Source organism: Corvus brachyrhynchos, unplaced genomic scaffold (assembly GCF_000691975.1).
Source record: "Corvus brachyrhynchos isolate BGI_N302 unplaced genomic scaffold, ASM69197v1 scaffold26, whole genome shotgun sequence".
In the NCBI taxonomy this organism is placed as follows: Eukaryota; Metazoa; Chordata; class Aves; order Passeriformes; family Corvidae; genus Corvus; species Corvus brachyrhynchos.
Window position 1 is genome coordinate 13,656,050 of NW_008239324.1, and position 17,727 is coordinate 13,673,776.

At 39.3% G+C, this 17,727-nt stretch overlaps 1 long non-coding RNA gene across 4 annotated transcripts in view; it reads right to left on the minus strand.

The window, feature by feature from the left end:
- LOC108448368 overlaps window positions 1-17,727 on the minus strand; it is a 132,865-nt gene that overhangs the window by 108,823 nt on the left and 6,315 nt on the right. For 3 of the 4 annotated variants that reach the window (XR_001864269.1, XR_001864267.1, XR_001864266.1), the window contains exons 1-2: window positions 12,712-12,854; window positions 11,633-11,718 (exon numbers count right to left, since the gene is read on the minus strand). This is a non-coding gene — a long non-coding RNA (uncharacterized LOC108448368). Of the gene's footprint in view, window positions 1-11,632; window positions 11,719-12,711; window positions 12,855-17,727 lie in introns of those variants that run through there. The other variant, XR_001864268.1, reaches the window with a different exon arrangement.

Here is a 17,727-nt window from a genome sequence, read left to right on the forward strand (position 1 = left end):
CATCAGAAAGCATTCTAAGCACAAAACAGCCCTCCTCCCCCTCCCCACACACAACATGCATTTGTGAACATCTTCAGCTACAATACACCATATTTTCAGAGAGTCTTGAAATTATCGTACTGTATGTTGGCATTTATGAAATTCTGTTATTAATGCCACTCTCATAACAAAGATAAGCTGTGTTTACAATACTAATACCTTCCACAAATAATTAGGTATGTATAGCTACACGTATAGTCTTATATAGCAGTGATGGCTCAAAACTGTAAATTTAAAGTATATTATTGTAATAAACAGTAATAATAGCAATGATTATAAAAATCAGTTTGGCATGCTTCTGCCTAGCAGAATTCTGTACCACACTGTCAGTTAAAAACAAAAAACCAAGACAAGAAATAACAACTACTATTTTCTTAGCTCTTCTTTTTTTTTTTTTTATTACATGCTATTATTTTTTAAAGTAAAAAACTGGAATTATTTCAAACTAAAGGTAATTATGAAATCAGTCTAAAGTAGCAAGTCTTCCTGACCAAGCAGATGGATATCAATCCATCACTGCACTTACATAATTACTGCTACATTCTTTTAAATTATAAGTTTGTAAAAGTACTGCTGTCTTTGAATAATTTTCAAAGTATCTCATAAGAACAAGGTTTTCTTTACATTTCAACTCAAGCCTAAAAGTGAAATTATAAATTTTCATATGTCAGATTTTTTTTAAAGTATAAAACAATGTTTAAAAAAATCTTGGCATAATTCTATTGCTTCCTAGGAGAGTTGGATGCTTCCTTTGCCTTAGCTAGCATAGGTACAATAAATCACAAAACTTGCATGCAATACAGGTTCCATATCCAACTCAACACAGTATTTATTAGGCCAGTGAACTCCCTATCTGAATTTTTTGCTGCACTTCTGCTGCAAGACACTAAGCCTGTGTTTGTTTTGGCAATACTATGGTACGACAGAGAGTTAAGCACCTTCTGTGTGATCTCCAGCTACAACATTGCTGAAGGATAAGAAAGTTACATATACTCAAGAAAAGTAATTTCTGTAAACATTTCCAACTTTCATTTAAATCAAGACATTAAACCCCCACAATCTCCCAGGTCACACACAGTCAGGGGAAAATGGGCACTTAACTATCATTTACCTGGATTGAGGAGTGTAGGAAATTGCCCAATTATTTGTTAGATTTAGCAAGAGGGAAAAGGACTCAATATCCCTATTACTGAGAACATTCAAACACATACAACTGCATTCAAAATTGATATAAGTTAGTTGCAGTGCCTTAGCCATCAGAGCACTCTCCACTAAGTCAGCCTCTCCAGACTGCTTAATACTAAGATCCATTAGACTGAAGTTCCATGTACAGCTTTCCAGGGTGCTACTGCCCACACATTCCCTTTTTAACAAGTTTATGTTGAAGATAGTTTTCCTGAAGCAAGAGACTTGGTTTGGTAAAAAGAAATAGCACTATTATCAAACAAGAGGCAAAAGCAAAAGAAGAGTTATCTGAAATTCCTCAAACTCTCTTTTCACAGTCCCTTTTAAGTTGTCTCAGACTTCATTCCTTATCTCTGTGTGCTGAACCTCAGTCTGAGTTTCTGCTTATTGGTCTTAGTTTCCCCAAGGAACCTCTGATGGTTCTTTAATGAAGCCATAAGAAGAATATCCTCTGAGAAGCTGTGTATTCACTGTTTTCTTATAAAATATGATTCTTTCCCCCCTTTCCCTTCATCTTTTAATTCCAAACCAACACTAAACAGAACAACAGCAGTAACAGAAACCTGGCTCAACCCACTCCTGTGATTACAGAAATTCCTTCTATTGGCCTCTTCTATAACTGTACATGTTTTCTATTAGTTTAATCAAGGCTTTTGGTGGCCCTAAGTTTCCAAAATATGCCATTTCTGTGAGATAACTTGCTAAATCTATTTTCAAGGCAATTATTAGTAGATTCAGCTATATTGCAACTACACCAATTTCCATCTTTTTAAAAATACCCCATAAAAGTATCTGTTGTGCCTTCCTCATACATTCTGCAAGCATTACTTTATTATTTTCTGAAAGAGACCTAATTTCTTTTTATTTTCTCCTACTCATTCAGTCCTGTATGTTTTTTGCAAGTCTTGTTCTGAACAAGTCGTGTTTTACTCAATATTCGCTGTCTACTAGACAGAGCTTGTGCTTTCACCTTTGCCATTTTTTACTGAGGTTTTTACCATGTCTCAGAATTCCAAAGTGTATTCTCTCCTTCAGTTCTAGTAGGAATTTTCTAACAATCTGCCTCATGTTTTGTACCCCACAGTGCAGAGCACTTCACCGTGTTCTCTCCATCCTTTATTCTCTGCTGGCTGTCCTGAGCCGTTTGCTGGGGCTTCTCTGTCAGCACTGGCACACCCAGCTCAGGGTTTCCCTTGTTTGGGACATGATCCTTGTGCCACATTTCTCTTTACACATCCCTCTGCTGCTTTTACACTGATTGCTTCTCCAGTTGATTTTTTTGTCTCTGTTTACTTTCTTTTAGTGTCTTTGGTTATCCATGTAAGCATATGATGCATTTAACTCATGTATTGAGCTCTTTGGCTGATCACTGCCTTTTTGTTCTCCTTCAGTCTCCTATTCACCAGTCACATTTCAACTGTTATTCAGCTCAGCATAAGGTGACTACCAAGACTGCCAAAAGTGGGCTCAGGTACAATCAATTGTCCAGAAGTTGTTGACGTCAGGCTTCCACACAGAGCTGGTTAATGAGAAAAAAACAGGACCCTGCAACTGGAGATTTGGGAAACAACAAGGACCTTGGGGTCCATGAGATCAAATCTTTTAGTTCTTTCCTAATCAGGCCATTAAAATAAAATCTAAAACTATGAATTAACCATAAATTAGGCACAGTTTATTTTCCACTTGGGATAATTTCTTATGCGTGTTCTGAAAAATCTGGTCTGTCTTTTAAATCTACACCATCCTTGCTGCTTGTAAAAGGGAGCCAGTGATCTGCATGACAACACACTTGATCTTCTTCCAATAGACAAAGTCATCCTGAGCTTTCTCAGCAGCAATATCAAATTCCCTTTTTTGTGTGTGCGTGTGTGATGGTTTGTGTTGGAATAGCTTCTTCATTATTAGAAGAAAGTTGCTAAAGAATATGTTTAGCAAATTTCTCTCTCATTTTCTTCACCAAATTAGTCAGTTGTTCCAGTTGAAGAATTCCAAATCAGTCTTTCTTTTCACATTTTAAAAATCTCTCTTCATCCATAAAACATTTCTTCTTTAAAGATATTGACATTTTCTTACCTTGCATCTCAAAAGAGTTTAGAAAATCCAGGTTGAGAGCAGCATATTGGAGTCCAGGCAATAGATTACAAATTGCTATTTGATCAAAATATAAGCCAGCTAATTTAAGTGCTTCTTATTTAAATATAAAAGCTTTCATATATTTAGAATAAAAAATGCCTTCTAAGTGAATGAACAAACCAGAAAAGTGTAACTAACACTGTCAGTGAAGCTACTGCAACAGGTACAAGGGGGCTGATTCCTGGAGGCCAAAAAAAATAAAAAAATAAAGACTATGGTGTGAAAATGCAATCTAAAAAGGTGCTACTTTATGTACTACACATATCTGCACTGCAAGAGATATGAATGCAAAGGCTGTCAAAAAAGCCTAAAACATACAAACACCTCAAGATCATAAAGCTTTCAGCTTTAAGATTTTAATAGAAAAAGCCAATAGCTGAACTCTCTACTCAGACCAAAGTTTCAAATAGAATCAAAAGATGTTGAATTTCATTACATCTGGTTAAAAGTGACAAAAGTGGCTGTAAAGGCTCAAAACCCTGATTACAGAAGCCCCTTTCATGTCTGCTAAGAGACAAGACAGATGTTCCTACCAAAAGCTCAGTGTCAGCCCAACAGGAGAGCATTCCAGGGGTCTCTGCCTCTCCCTCCCCCATCTGCAATGGCCAGGAAGCTGTGGCAGGATGACCAAGAACAGAGCGTGGATTAGGATCAGTCTTTACAGCAACACCAGGTAAAAACAAAAAATGCTTCCATTTTTCTGTGCAGAATCTAGTTAACTGGCTCCTTTTGGACCACCTTCAACAAAATAAGGAGCCTTTGTTTGAACATCCAAAGTATCAAGGTCAGGACAACAGCAAAGTACAACATCAAGCAACACATTTGAGGGGATGGCTCTGGAGCAGCTGGTTAGCTTCCATGATGAATGGGAATTACAGCAGTTTTCAAGAGACCAACAGAAGGCTGGCAGGGTCCTAATCAGCTATAACATCAGTAGTAAAGATCTAAGGAGACTAGAGCATTTCCAAAACTAGAAACTTCTCTGGGCTTTAGTTTCAATAATTATAGCTGTGACAGCTGGACGGTGTGGGTACATGACTGGAATGGGTTGGAGTTTTTGACATATGGTGCTATTGGAATCCTGTCTGTCAGGAAAGGAGCATAAAATTACCCCCCAACAACTGGGGGCTGCAGCGCATGTCATCCTGTCTCAAAGTAAAGGAGCAAAGATAGCGTTTCTGCAGGTTAACATTCAGCAAATGACAAAATGTCATTCAAGTAATGTTACAGCAGAACATCAGTGTAAAGCGCTGCAGGGTCGCAGGGGCAATTTAAGTTAACTGGAGGAAGCACATTGGCATGCCTGGTTTTCCTTCTGCTAACTAAATTTCTAGCTTCTCTTACCCTCCTGGAATAACCATTTGGTGCTGACACTGCGGGAAGTGGCCTCACATGGCTTGAAAGAGACTCCAGGTGTGCTGAACAATAATTTCAGATAGTTACTTCTTTCTAAGTGTGCCTCTGATAAGGTCTTTTTCCATCCTGCATGCTTTAGCCTGTTTAAAACTCATGCACACCCAGAGAGAGGGCAAGCTCTATCCTCCCCGTAAATTGATCATTCCATCAAAAAGCACTGTGTAGTGGCCAGTAATTAATTTTTCTTTACATTCTACTTTTTAAAAATGAATGTAAAAACTCTGAAGCAGATGATGTTCAGTATAATGAAGTGACACAGGCCTGTTTGTCAGCCAGACCATCACTCTGCACAAGGCCTATTTCTGCTAGGAAGAATAGTTGAACTATAGGTTGTTAAGACAGAATTTTATCTGACTTTTCCTCAAGCTCTGAATTGTGCATGCTGAAATTAAACCCTTTCATTACCACTCCCCATTCCCTATCATTCCTCCTTCTGTTGCCAAATTTGCCATTAAGGGCAGTTTTGTTTCCTAGTATACACACAGAAATATATTTGCTTACCTTGCAATTACCAGAACTAAAAACTATTTTTTCCCCCCTTCTTGGGGATTTTTTTTTTTTGTGGCACAAAACCTCCTTAAAGCTAGAAGCAGCCCATTCCAAAAGGCAGGAATTTGAGCATGTGTGTCTGAAGGCCACCATGCAAGAACAGGGAACTTCTGCTGATATGGAAAGGACACACACAGAAGGTGACAGTGGGAATGTGCTACCAAGCAAACATATTGCTCAAAATGCAAGGTTGGATTACAGAAATCAAACTGAAACTAGTGAGGGATATTAGGAAGGACAGGAAGGGTTTACTTAAGCACAAGATCAACAAAAGGAGGTTTGAAAAAAGTGTGGGCCCGCAGATCAACCAGCACAGGAGATTCAGTGACAAAGAGGGAGCGAAGGTACTGAGTGTTTTTCATTCCACTTTTACACGGAAAGTCTGGACACAGGTTTCCACATGCCTGGAACACAGGAAAACTTCACTAAATTGTTTGCTTACTTAACAAGAGGGTGGTCAAATACTGACCCAAGGACCCAGCAAGGCTCCATCCTTGAAACTGCAAAACTGAACAGGCTGTGGTCCTGGGCAGCCCCACACAGCTGACCTGCTTTGGGCTGACCTTTTCACCAACCTTCTGATAGGATTCTGTGCTGAAAACCAGCAAATTTTAGAAAACACCATGGTAACACTTTTAATTGGTGCTAAAAGACCTGCTTTAAACCAGTAAAATTACAGAATTAAACCTGAAATGTAGGGGTATTTTTGGATGCATATATATCTTGAAGGGCCTCCACAGCATGAGAAATTTTAGCTAATATACAATATTGACTCTAGTAACTCATGCTTATTTTCTACCTTATGTGTCACAATATGAAATTTTGGCAATTAATGATGACAGAGGAAATAGATGCCGTTTAAAGGATAAGCAAAAACACAAATATATTTTAATCCCAAAGTATCTTATTAGATTTTTTTTCACAAAAATGTGGGCAAAATCTTTTTGAGCAGCATTTCTACAGGCAAGCTCTATCTTAAGCTCTAATACTTTGCTAGTTTGAAGTATTGTGGACCTCTTTCCTCACCATCCCCTCGTATTCTGAGATGTCCCCTCCTGGTTTTTGTTCATGTCTCAGAGAGCTTTCCTCATGTTCATTATGTTTAAGAGGGAGAGAGAGGATGAACCCTGCTATATGGTAACATGAAGGTCATTTCACACACAAAAAAAAAAAACAGAGAAAGAGGAATACGAAAGAGAATGAGACCCAGAATTGTAAAACTAATGAGCAGGGTAAGACAGAAATACAAGGGTCTACTTTTTGCACATTCTCTTGAGTGCTGAAAAACAATGTACTTTGGTTTCCAGTACATTTAGAGCTCTGCCTTAACCAGGGTTCTCAAATGTGTTAAAAAATACCATATGGGGCTTAGTGTTTTTGATTAGAAATGCATTAATGTGGGACAACTGGCTTTTTCAGAAGAAAGACATTTCTAACAGGAGAGGGCTGCTATTATTTATATGAGCTGAGATCATCCCATTTTACTGATTCATTTAGACTGATGCCAACTAGAGATGAAAACAATTTCTTAAAGAAATTATGAAATTACTGTAGACTTTGATCTAACATCACCCAAGTTTTCATTTACAGGGACTCACAGCACAAACATTAGTCACTGGAAATATGTACTACATTGCCTATCTTACAATACCGAAAAGGAGAGAGAAGCTTATTTGATCAAAATATTTGGAACCATAACCTGAAGTCAGGTTTGACAGAACTTCTGTTTTTTCTATTTCAGATACTTACATTAATTATTTGCCAATAGAAAGTGGATCACTCAGAAAGTAGCAAGACTCTAAACGCTCCTATCCCTTTGGCTTCTTTCCCACCACTGTAAAACATATCTGTCCAAGGAGCTGTTTCTCAAAAACACACACACATAACTACAAGCCCAAATAGAGTGTACATTTATTTGTTTCTATTTGCAAATATTTGTACTGTGCTTTTTACTACCAGATTTGGCATACAGTGTTTGCAGCTCAAAAATCTCCCCTTAGGCCTGTAAGACTATCCTGGTTAGGAAAAAATAAATATCAAAGAACAACTGCCCTCAAGCCACATCATGCAATGATTAAATATGAAATACATATAACACCAATAAAAGAAAAGCACAAAAAGTGGATTAACAAGATACTCAACTCCATCCAGTTTAACAGAAAGACGATGAATCAAGACAGTGGCTGAAAGTCACTGTTACAAGTCACCAAAGAGTTATAATAATGGCCAAGACAAAAAGGCTATGTCCTCGGAGCAGCTTGCTCTAAAAGAGAGCATGTTACCATAGTTTGATGAAGAAATGTGAAATATAAAGTGTCAAACAGAAGAAAATGCAATCAGTTTGCTGATCCTACACTGAAGAATTAAAGAAGGCAATAGCCTTGAGGAATGAAGGCACCTCTGATCTTTCGCACAGCATGGGCTGCCTGTGTTCCCCTTGTCAAACAGTAAATAATCAAAATCAATGGGCGGTATAAGAAGTCTAAAAAAACTCAAAGGAAAAATAATTTCCCAGATATACCAACAATAAAAGTCATTCCCATGTTATATATTTCTAATTATTAGCAAAATAGAAAAGGCAGAGACCCAGATTAAATTTTTTATTCTGTATTTCACTGATATCTGTGAGGGTTTGTGGTATTCTGGGGTTATATTTTCAGCTCAGCATATTCTTCTGACTGATCCTTTGGGCAGAACTCATCTGCAGCCCCGTGGGGAAACAAGTCCAACAATGCCCAGGAGAGCTCGGCTCGGGCAAAGGTACTGGGGGCACCAGCATCAATCCTAATACTTTGTGACCAAACACAGCCAGATTAACTTGAAGGCCAAAACTCTGTCACACATCAAAAGGATGGATAAATTTCTGGTTTATAAACCCAGTGCAACAGGAAAATTTACTACTGTGAATAGGGAAGCACCTTTCAGTCCTCTGGATTCCCTTCCTTATCCCACCTTCTGCCATCCAAATTTACAAGTTTAGGAAGAGGAGGCAGAAGTCATGACTATCACAGTGATGTCAGAGATCACAAATATGCCAAAGTCCCAGGCTTCTGAGTAAGACAGACACACAGGACATAGCAGAGAGCACCAAAAACACAGGTAGACATCTCAGTCCAAGTTAAAGGGGCTACTCTCCACCTTGCCTCCCTCCATCTGGACTTGGGTAGGAAAAACTTAAGAAAATTAATTGCTTAAAAGAAGTATATTCTTAATATTCACAGGAGGAGCTGCTAATTATGATCCTTATTCTGCAGTGGTACAGTACCTGTGTGTGCCATTTTGGTGGGCTGGACTGACATGAAATTCAGGAGTAACCCTGGGATTTCTGTTCCCTAAAGTCAGCAAAAGCTTAGAGTATTGCTGAGATGATAACAGCTGTCAGTCTCTCAAGGGAAAGGCTATGCTCATGTTACTCTTGAAATGAATGATGAATAACATTAGAAACATCCTCACTGGTACAGGCTGACAGCTGCCTTTATTTTCTAGAGCTAGAACTGCATCAGATACAAGACATGGCCCTAGAAAACACCATGGTCTGAGGCTGCATAGTGAGCCCCTCCCTATGTCAGGCAACTTTACACAGAGCCTAAGAGTGATGGAATGAAGGGAGAAAGTGGCTAATCCAAGAGGTAAAAAAGGGTTTCTTCCAGGAGACTCGTGTGGATCCTCAACAGTTCACTGACCCTCTCCTCTCCAAGGAGATGGTAGATGATCCACTTGACTGGACATACCTTTGTTGTCAGTACACCATTCACTAATGATCCTGGGATTGCTGCACTTGTCTCTAACTGCATCTGGGCATCCTGGTAAATGAATATCTTAGAAGGCAGAGCTCCTTAGTAAATGTGTTAAGATGACTGAGCCTAATACCGAACATCTAAATTAGGAAGCCACTTCTGCACTGTCTACCCAGAGCACGTGACTCCTGAAATAGCATGCAGGAGGAGTCTGAATAGTGCTGGATATTCTCAGAGTGGGAGACCCTGGATACTAAATACAGCATTGGTGCTGGGGTCATGCTGCCAGCTGGGAAAATACAGCTGTGTCATCGTGTTTAATACCATCTACATTTCTGACACATCAGCCGAGTCCTTGGGTGATTTCAAAGAGGCTAATTAAAACTACCTCTTCCTCTTACTACTGGTGCCACAAAAGAGTAATGACCACACTTGTTCAGCAGATCTGGCCTCTGGAGAACAGGACATTCCGTGACTCAGCAGCTTCCTGCAGCCACATATGCACCTCAGAACCTCCAACAGGCAAGGACTGAGATCCCTCCCTGGTGCACTATGAGCCACTCCATGGTCCTCCAGTGTTTCCAGGGACAGGCAGACACAATAATCTGCCTTCCCAGAACATGGGACCCCAGTCTAGACTATATCCAACAGCCCCCTACATTTTACAGCATTTCTTTCAAAAAGCTATTTTCAGTGGGCACAGGAATAAAAACAAACAAGATAACATACCAACCCCTGGTGTTTCAAAGCACTAAAAAAAGCCCGTAGACAATCTTTTCAAAAGACCAGCATCAATATGCAGTTTGTAATTGTCTTGTCACATACTGTATACTGACTTTCATGACTTTTCCCACAGTATTTCAGAGGTTGTTATAAATGCCAACACAGAAGGGAAGTGGGTGTTTCACCTCTGACTAATGGCAGCATTTACTAGCCTGAAGATCTCTTCTTATATCCATCTAATAAACTGGTTTGTCAGTAGATAATAAGAAATTCCATCTGACACACTTGAAAACTAAGTGCCAGACTCAGAGTATATTTCCATTTCAGTACACAAGACTTTATCCATGGAGCTCCTCTTAGCTTCAGTAACAGCATCCATGCTGCTCCCTTCACATATCAAAAGGGGAGCAAGCCCCCAGATGAACACAGCCAAGACTTGTACAAGGCCCTGGGGAGAATAACTTTTAAGACAACCTTAGGATGTTTCTGCCTGATTTTTCTTGCAAACACAATAGACCTGGAAACTACCGAAGGTCTGTTGGACATATCAGAGGTGGGTGGAATTTGATTTTGCTCATCCTTTCAAAATGCCTCTGAGGTTTGTAAATATTCACTGTGGTGCTAAGGTTTTGAGAAAGTAGTTATACAGCAAATTTGAATGATTAATGGTCCAAGACATTTTAACACATTATTTCTCTATTTTCAACATAAATAGTGTGTAAAGGGTGTTTAAAACCTTAATGAATTGAACTATATGAGTAAATAATGTTAATCATTTTAATTACCCAGTAGTCTGAAATTAGATTTAACAGTCTGATAATGTATAACTTTAAAGGAATACAACCCTGCTCTATAAAAAATCCCTTCCAAGCCAATTCTAATAATTTCTATTTATCTTTTATGACATTAACTGTTCCACCAGTCTGCCGACAGACAGCCTTACGCTCACATTTAGTTTAAATGCAGTGCAGTATAGTTTTTCATTATCATTAACGTGCTCCTGGTGGGCAGAGTGCAATGCAGTGGCACTGGTCACACTTCATTGCTTTATCTCATATGACAAAGAGAGATGATGTGCTTCAGCCCAGGCCAGAAGATGAAAGCGAAAGGTGGCCATGGCAAACTCCCCCTGCTGCCGAGGAACCATGGCCGGGCTGCGTCGTGTGACTTGCTAACAGCACGAAGGGGCAGACAAATAGATTTTCCTCTATATTTATAACCAGCATCATTCTTCCTTTCAGGCCTTTCAGTGCAGGTAGCTGTTTTATATGAAATGAACAATCTTTATAGACGTACCAGAGCCATAACAAGGCTGATTTTCAGCGAGGCTGAGGTATATAACTCTTACAGAATTGTCAGGCTTCTTGCTCAACAAATCAAGCCTAACTTATGATGTTTGCAGTGTAATTTTTATTCCTGTTTGACTAGCCAACTACCCAGTGGTAATAGGATGTTAGAAAAGGGCAGTAGCAATGTTTGTACATGCCATGATTGATAGGCAAACTCTGCATTTTTCATTTATATCTCCTGATTTCAAATCAGTTAAGTTTAGGAAAAATGAAACAAAATGGCAAGAAAAATGCTTGCAGATTGCAGTCCAGCACTCTCGTAGATCTGAGTTCAGCCCACATCTGCTAGGATTGTCTGGAAACATTAAGATATCTAAATGAAAATCAATACTATATGTGCCAGCATTTACTACCAAGAACAAGTATCAAGAGACCTCAGCTAATCAGGCTTTCAAGCTTGTACTTGAGCCATAGTCTGAACCCCAGGGGTGTCCTAATTGGCCCAGACTAATCATAGAAGAGTTAAATTTATAACCAGCAAAGACATCTTGTTTTTCTTACCAGTCATCATTTTGAAAGGGAAAGCTTCACCTGTGTGGTACCGACGTGTGGTGAGAGCCACCGGTCATGCAAGAACTGCTTCTCACCTGTCAGAGGTAAAGCAAAGACTAATTTACTGTCCTCCATAAAACCAGTCAGGCACATTTAAGCTTTTGGTGGGTATATAGTGCTATCAAACCTTTCACATGAACTGCATATTTTCTCAACTTAAAAGCTCTGCACTTAACACTCCTGCACTGGGAGATAGAAGGTTTATATTTTAGAGGTAAAAGACCCTCCATGCACTCATCTCCTAACCTAATTTTTTGAGCCAGCTAAATAAATGTATTTCCAAATCAAACACTGTTAGTGGAACTTCATTTTCTTTTTCTTCTGCAGTGAAGGCAGATGTGCAAAGAAACCAACACACAGCAGTTCAGTTCATAAGGTACAAAGACAAACACATGAATTATTTTTCTATACAAAAAAAAAAAACACCTTATTGTAAAATAAAAGTGTGCACAATATCTTTTGGAAGACTTAAATTGTACTGTTAAAAATTATACTGCATCAGGGGATTGGGTTCCTAATATTTGTATTCAGGATGCCAAATGAGAGCAGATTTTATCCTATTTTCAACAAATTAAACACAAATATGTAAAATGTTTATAAAACTCAGTCCTCTATTTTGGGCTTATTTTGAGCAACTTAATAATTCTGCATAGATTTCTTTAATCAGAACAAAATAAAATGATGAATTAAGCCTGGAAATGCAAAATCTAATGTTTTTCAGTTTTCTTCAAAAGCATATGTAAACATCCCTGGAGATTCACATCTACCAGAAGTTTAATAACATTATTTAGATTCTTTGTGTCCCATACGTTAGATGTATTTTTAATGTGTACCTCTTAAAACAAAACAAAAAGTTGTCAGATATCGTATTCCTCCTCACCAGTTAATGGTTTCCTAGACAAGGCTATCATGGAGACATCCTGGCACGTTGTGATCAATGAAAGCTTGTTTCTCTCATGGCATGATGTTTCCCCTTGGAGTCTCATCTCCCACTAGTGCCTGCTGTGAAATTTTGTCAGTTCTTTTACCTCTAAGGAGCTCTCTAGTCCCCCACGTTGTAAGATACTGTGTTATCTTCCTGAATCAGTCTTCCTGTCTTTGCTGCTTCACCTCCCACTTCTTGTGGGACAAGAAGGCTATCTTCATCTTCCCCTTCAGTCCCACGCCTGATAACTCACTGCTCTCACTCTGTGCAGCACAGAACAAGGTAATGAACAAAACAAAGCAGAAAGGGAATCTCAGCCAAACCCACACACATCCACTGAGGAGCAGAAAGGCAAGCACAAGACTCTCCTAAACAATTCTATTATCTCACTTTGTATTTCTAGCCTGGGTGCTACACAGACCAGTCTGCAAAAAGGTACCAAAAGCATTTCTAACACAAAATTAGGTTCAAAGATACCTTCTGCCTTTGCTGTACTGCTTCTCCCCTCAAAAATGATTTAAATATTAAACAAAATTACTTAGGACTTACTTATATCTTCAGAACACTTTTGGTACAAGCTGTTGATTTCTCTTTACTCAAAACAAGACTTCCGTATCCTCACATTTCAAAAACTTAAGAAAAAGTCAACAACTCTTACACCAACAGAATTTACCTCTTATACAAAATCACAACTCTTACAACCCTTACAACTTTCTAGCTCTGACATTGTTTAATAAATCCTTTTGGAGTCATTTAGGAGACTATCATTTCCAGTTCTCCTCTCTGCTTTCTCCACCAGTGGTTGTCACACATGACAAAAAAATTTCTGCAGCTGCTCCACTTCATTACCAATGGAGGATTTTAATTTTTAAATTAATGTGTTTGATTGTGAACTAAGAATCATTTAAGTGCAGTAACATTTAAGAGCACCATCGACTCTGGCAGTGGCCAATGCTCCCAGTGGAATGTTGAAAGAAGAGGCTGCAGGAGGAGCCTGGACCTCTGTCTGCAGAAGGCGAGCCTGGGGAAGGGCCCTGCAGCAGGTGGCTGAGCTGCAGGAGGTGGTGAGAAGGCTGTACAGCATCCGAGAGGCTGAGGAGGAATTAGCTCATTCCAAGCACAGCCTGCAGCGGATGCCCAGCCCACAGCCAAAACCTCCTCCACCAGCACACACAGAAGGCGTGGAAGGGGGGGCCAATAATGCAGGAGAATGGAAGCTTCCAACAGCAAGGACCTGCAGGAGGAAGAGACTTCCCCCAAAGCCAGAGGTGCCCTTGCAGAACTGCTTCACTGCTCTGCAGACTGAAGACGTCCTGTCACATCAGGAACAATACAGGAGATGAGCAAGGCAATCCTTTTATTAGTATTATTTTAATCTGGATAGCTTTTATTTTTGCCATCCCTTGTATGCTGCTGCAAATTCCTATGCTATCAGCAGTCTTATTCCAGGTGTGAAGAAAGATGTTTCAGCACCAGGAATCCATTACAAGATACATCTTACCTCCAGCTAACCAGTTAAAATCCTAGTCCAAACAAATCCAAAAGTGAAAAATCAAACTGATTTCAGTGGAATCCGGATTTTATTCCATGGGTTATCTGGTATTACTCTGGCTTGACCCCTCACATAAAAGGTAGGTTTAAAGAACCAGCCTTGTACATATTCAAGATGAATTGAGCAGAAACTTTACACTATTGACAGTGGGGTTCTGTTTCATCCACAGACAAACACAAAGAAAGGAAAATTTAGATATTAGATGATAAAAGTAAGACCAAATACTTCTAGATACTTACAGCACTACCATAAGGCAAAAAGTCAATTAATAACTCTTCTGTTGAAGGGTGTTTCCCACCCTTTCCCCAGTTTTTGCAGCTTTTTTGGGCTGACTGTTAAAGTTGACAATAAAAGTTTGATGCATGAGGAAGAGACATGATTGCCCCAAGGCAATGAGGACCACTCCCTTTACAGCAGCCTCTGTAACCCCACAGAGGGAACATCAGCCCCAGCAGATATTCAGCAGTAAAAGAGGAGCCCTGTACCAATCCTGCTGGAAGGATAGCCTTCTGCATGTAGTAGAGGAAGGTGCACAAGTCCTCTGCAGAGCTGAGAGCAGGGCCCAAGTCACCTCAAACTCTCATTGAAAAGATGATTGATTCTGCTCTATTTTGCTTCTTCCAGCAAAATATTGCAGGATGTTTTCTCTGCTGCTTGCCTCCAACTTTGCTGCACTTGTTTGCCAAGTCCTGGGGCTGTCAAACGAACATGAACTCCCCCTGACAGTGCACACCTATTTTCCTTGTGTTGCAAATCCTCCTTTTCACTAGCAGTGCACAGTACAAACACACGTATAATTCTATTCATTTTCATGTGATACTGAATGAGACAACTTAAAGCTTATGCCAAATTAACAATCTTTTCTTGGCAATTTCACACCGGGATTCTATGCCAACTTCTGTTTAACAAGCAATGTTATTAACAGAGAAAATAAGTTTTTTTGTTTCTGCTTTGATTTGCCTACTTGAATCTTCTGGTGTAGTGAGTTTTCCCATGCATGTGCATATCTAAAAACCTAACAAGGGCAAACAGCTCTATTATTTCCCTAAAAATTACTACTGCACTGCAATTCTAGAAAGACTGGAGTTTGGGGGTTATTTCTAAGTATATTAAAATCAGTATTCAAAAGGGCGCTTCAAGGCACAAGCTTCAGAGTCTCCTCTAGACTGCACTATCACACACTCCAAGAGCTGGATTTTCTGTGAGGATCTCGCCTCTTAGTGCTACTCAGGAAGTAGAGATGAATCAGAAATGAGATTTAACCAGCCAACAGATTACTCCCCTGGCACAGGGAGCACACTGCTGCTAACGTGCCAGCTCTCCCACTGCCACCCACCATCTCAGCATATGGGGTGTGTCAAGAGTAAAAAGGCAGCAGAAGAGCTCAGTGCTGTATTTCTTCCCCCCCGTCCAGCTCAGTGAAGTCATCAACACTACTGGCAGCTCTCAGAACTGCCTACCAGCAGTGCAGAGAATACAAGGTCAGGCATGAACACAGGAAGGGAACGACTCTCCCTCTTCTCCCTGGGCTGTACATCAGTGCCTGATTCTAACAGTCCTCACCAGCTCAAGAGGATACTTTATACCATATGCAACCAAAAACAAAATTTAAAAAGCTGTTTTATGCCACTCACGAAGGAATGTACAACCAAGCCATGAGTGATCCAACACCTTCTGCTTGCCCATTTCTTTCCTTAGCTTTACTTCCAGTGCTGTTGCAACTGAGTTTAACTTTTTTTACACATTCATCACTTTTGTTACTATTTTAACTAAAGCAAAATCCATAAACATTCTGTGTATGTTTGGGGGTTTTCTGAGTTGTACAGATGGATTGTTTCTTTGAAATTAAATGATTTGGTAAATTAACACGTCATTTCTCTCTGTGTATATCTAAGATGTCTTCTAGAGTCCCTCTCTATGCTTTCTACAGCCACCAAGATTGAACATAGAGCACATTTTGAGCTCAGTGACCTAAAGCTGCTTCCTATCACTGACCAGACTCTTTCAACAGCCCAGGTTTCCACTTGTATTTAGAGCAGGTAGAGTTCATGTCATCTATCAGTAAAGGCACTTCTACTACTACTCCTTTGCTTGTATTCAATGTCTTTTGGGCATAGAAAAGATTCTTTATGGGCTACTAATATATTCAGTAATGAAAGCATAGTAAATCTGAAAGATTGCCAAACTTCATTAAACACAGCCCTAAAAGGAAAGAATAAAATAGGCATAAAAGAATAAAATAAGCATAAAAGAATAAAATAGGCATAAAATAGGCAGTATATTCTGCTATTATTTGCTGAAATCCATATTATTTTCAGCTTATGTTGTCCTGAAAAAGGTGGTCATCTACTCAGGCCATGTAAAAAGGGGGTTCCCAAAAAGCTCTCAAGAAAAGGTTTAGTTTCACTGAATTTCTGAAGACAAGGAAGACATTTGTCTTTCACAGCTCCTGGAGACTGAGATGCATTATTAAAGAACAGATACTGAAGTACTTGGATGATTCTGCAAAAAGGACATGATATGACATAAAAAGAATAGTGTCCGTTTAATATCACCATTAGGTTTCAGAGTTAACAATTCATTAATTAATTTTAAACAAGGTAATTCTGTACCTTTTACCTTGATGACCTAAGCGTAATCTGAAACATTTCCATACCAAAAGCACAGGCAAACAAAAACCCCTAGATACTTTTAATGGAAACTATGATTTTGCAGAAGTTGATGGTATATAAAAATGTTAGTTTGTTAACTGCAGCCTAGAGAGCCGATTTCTGGGGGAAAGTAAGTACTTGTACTTTTTCTTTCCTTGAAGGTTTTTAGTAAGGAGTACAAATAGTGCTCTTTGTAATACTCTAGAAAATGAATGGCGGCTCTCAGAATAATTTTGTATGTGACAGTAAACTGAAAATAACTGAATGTCAAGCAGTGACTTTAGAGCGACAAGTTTCCTAAGATAATATAAATTTCCTACATGTTCATTCAAACACTTGTACAAAAATGCCACAACTACTTTGATAAAGTGGATTTTACTCTGGGTATTAGAATAAGAACACAACATGGCAGCTATTTCATAGAATTTGCTTGAGTCTAAATATTAAGATTTTTTTTGCTCTACTTCTCATAATTTCTTATAAATTGTCTCTTTCCTTGTCCTTTACCTAAAAAACCAGTTCTTTGTCATTGGCTATACAAATGCTCCACACCAAAGATTCATTTTTTTCTAAGCAATCCATAGGCAGCTGAACTTCGCAAGTATCCAGCATTTCTGAAAATCAAATTCTTTCTTCTCCAGGCAATGCTTGTATGATGTTATACCAATTTAATTTGCACAGTCTAATCATACTGATTTAGCTATCCATATATCAAACCGAAGTGCAGCCACACCACTCTGCAGTGCCAGCAGAAGGTACTTCTGCTGTCAGTCATTGCACACACAGTCCCGAGTGGGAAATACCCACTCAGTACACAGCCCATGGTGCAGCATTCCACTCCTCAGCCTCTCCTTCCCAGCCCTGCCCTCTGCTCAAGCAGATTGCTCACAGATTTCCTGTCCTCTTGTGGGTAAAT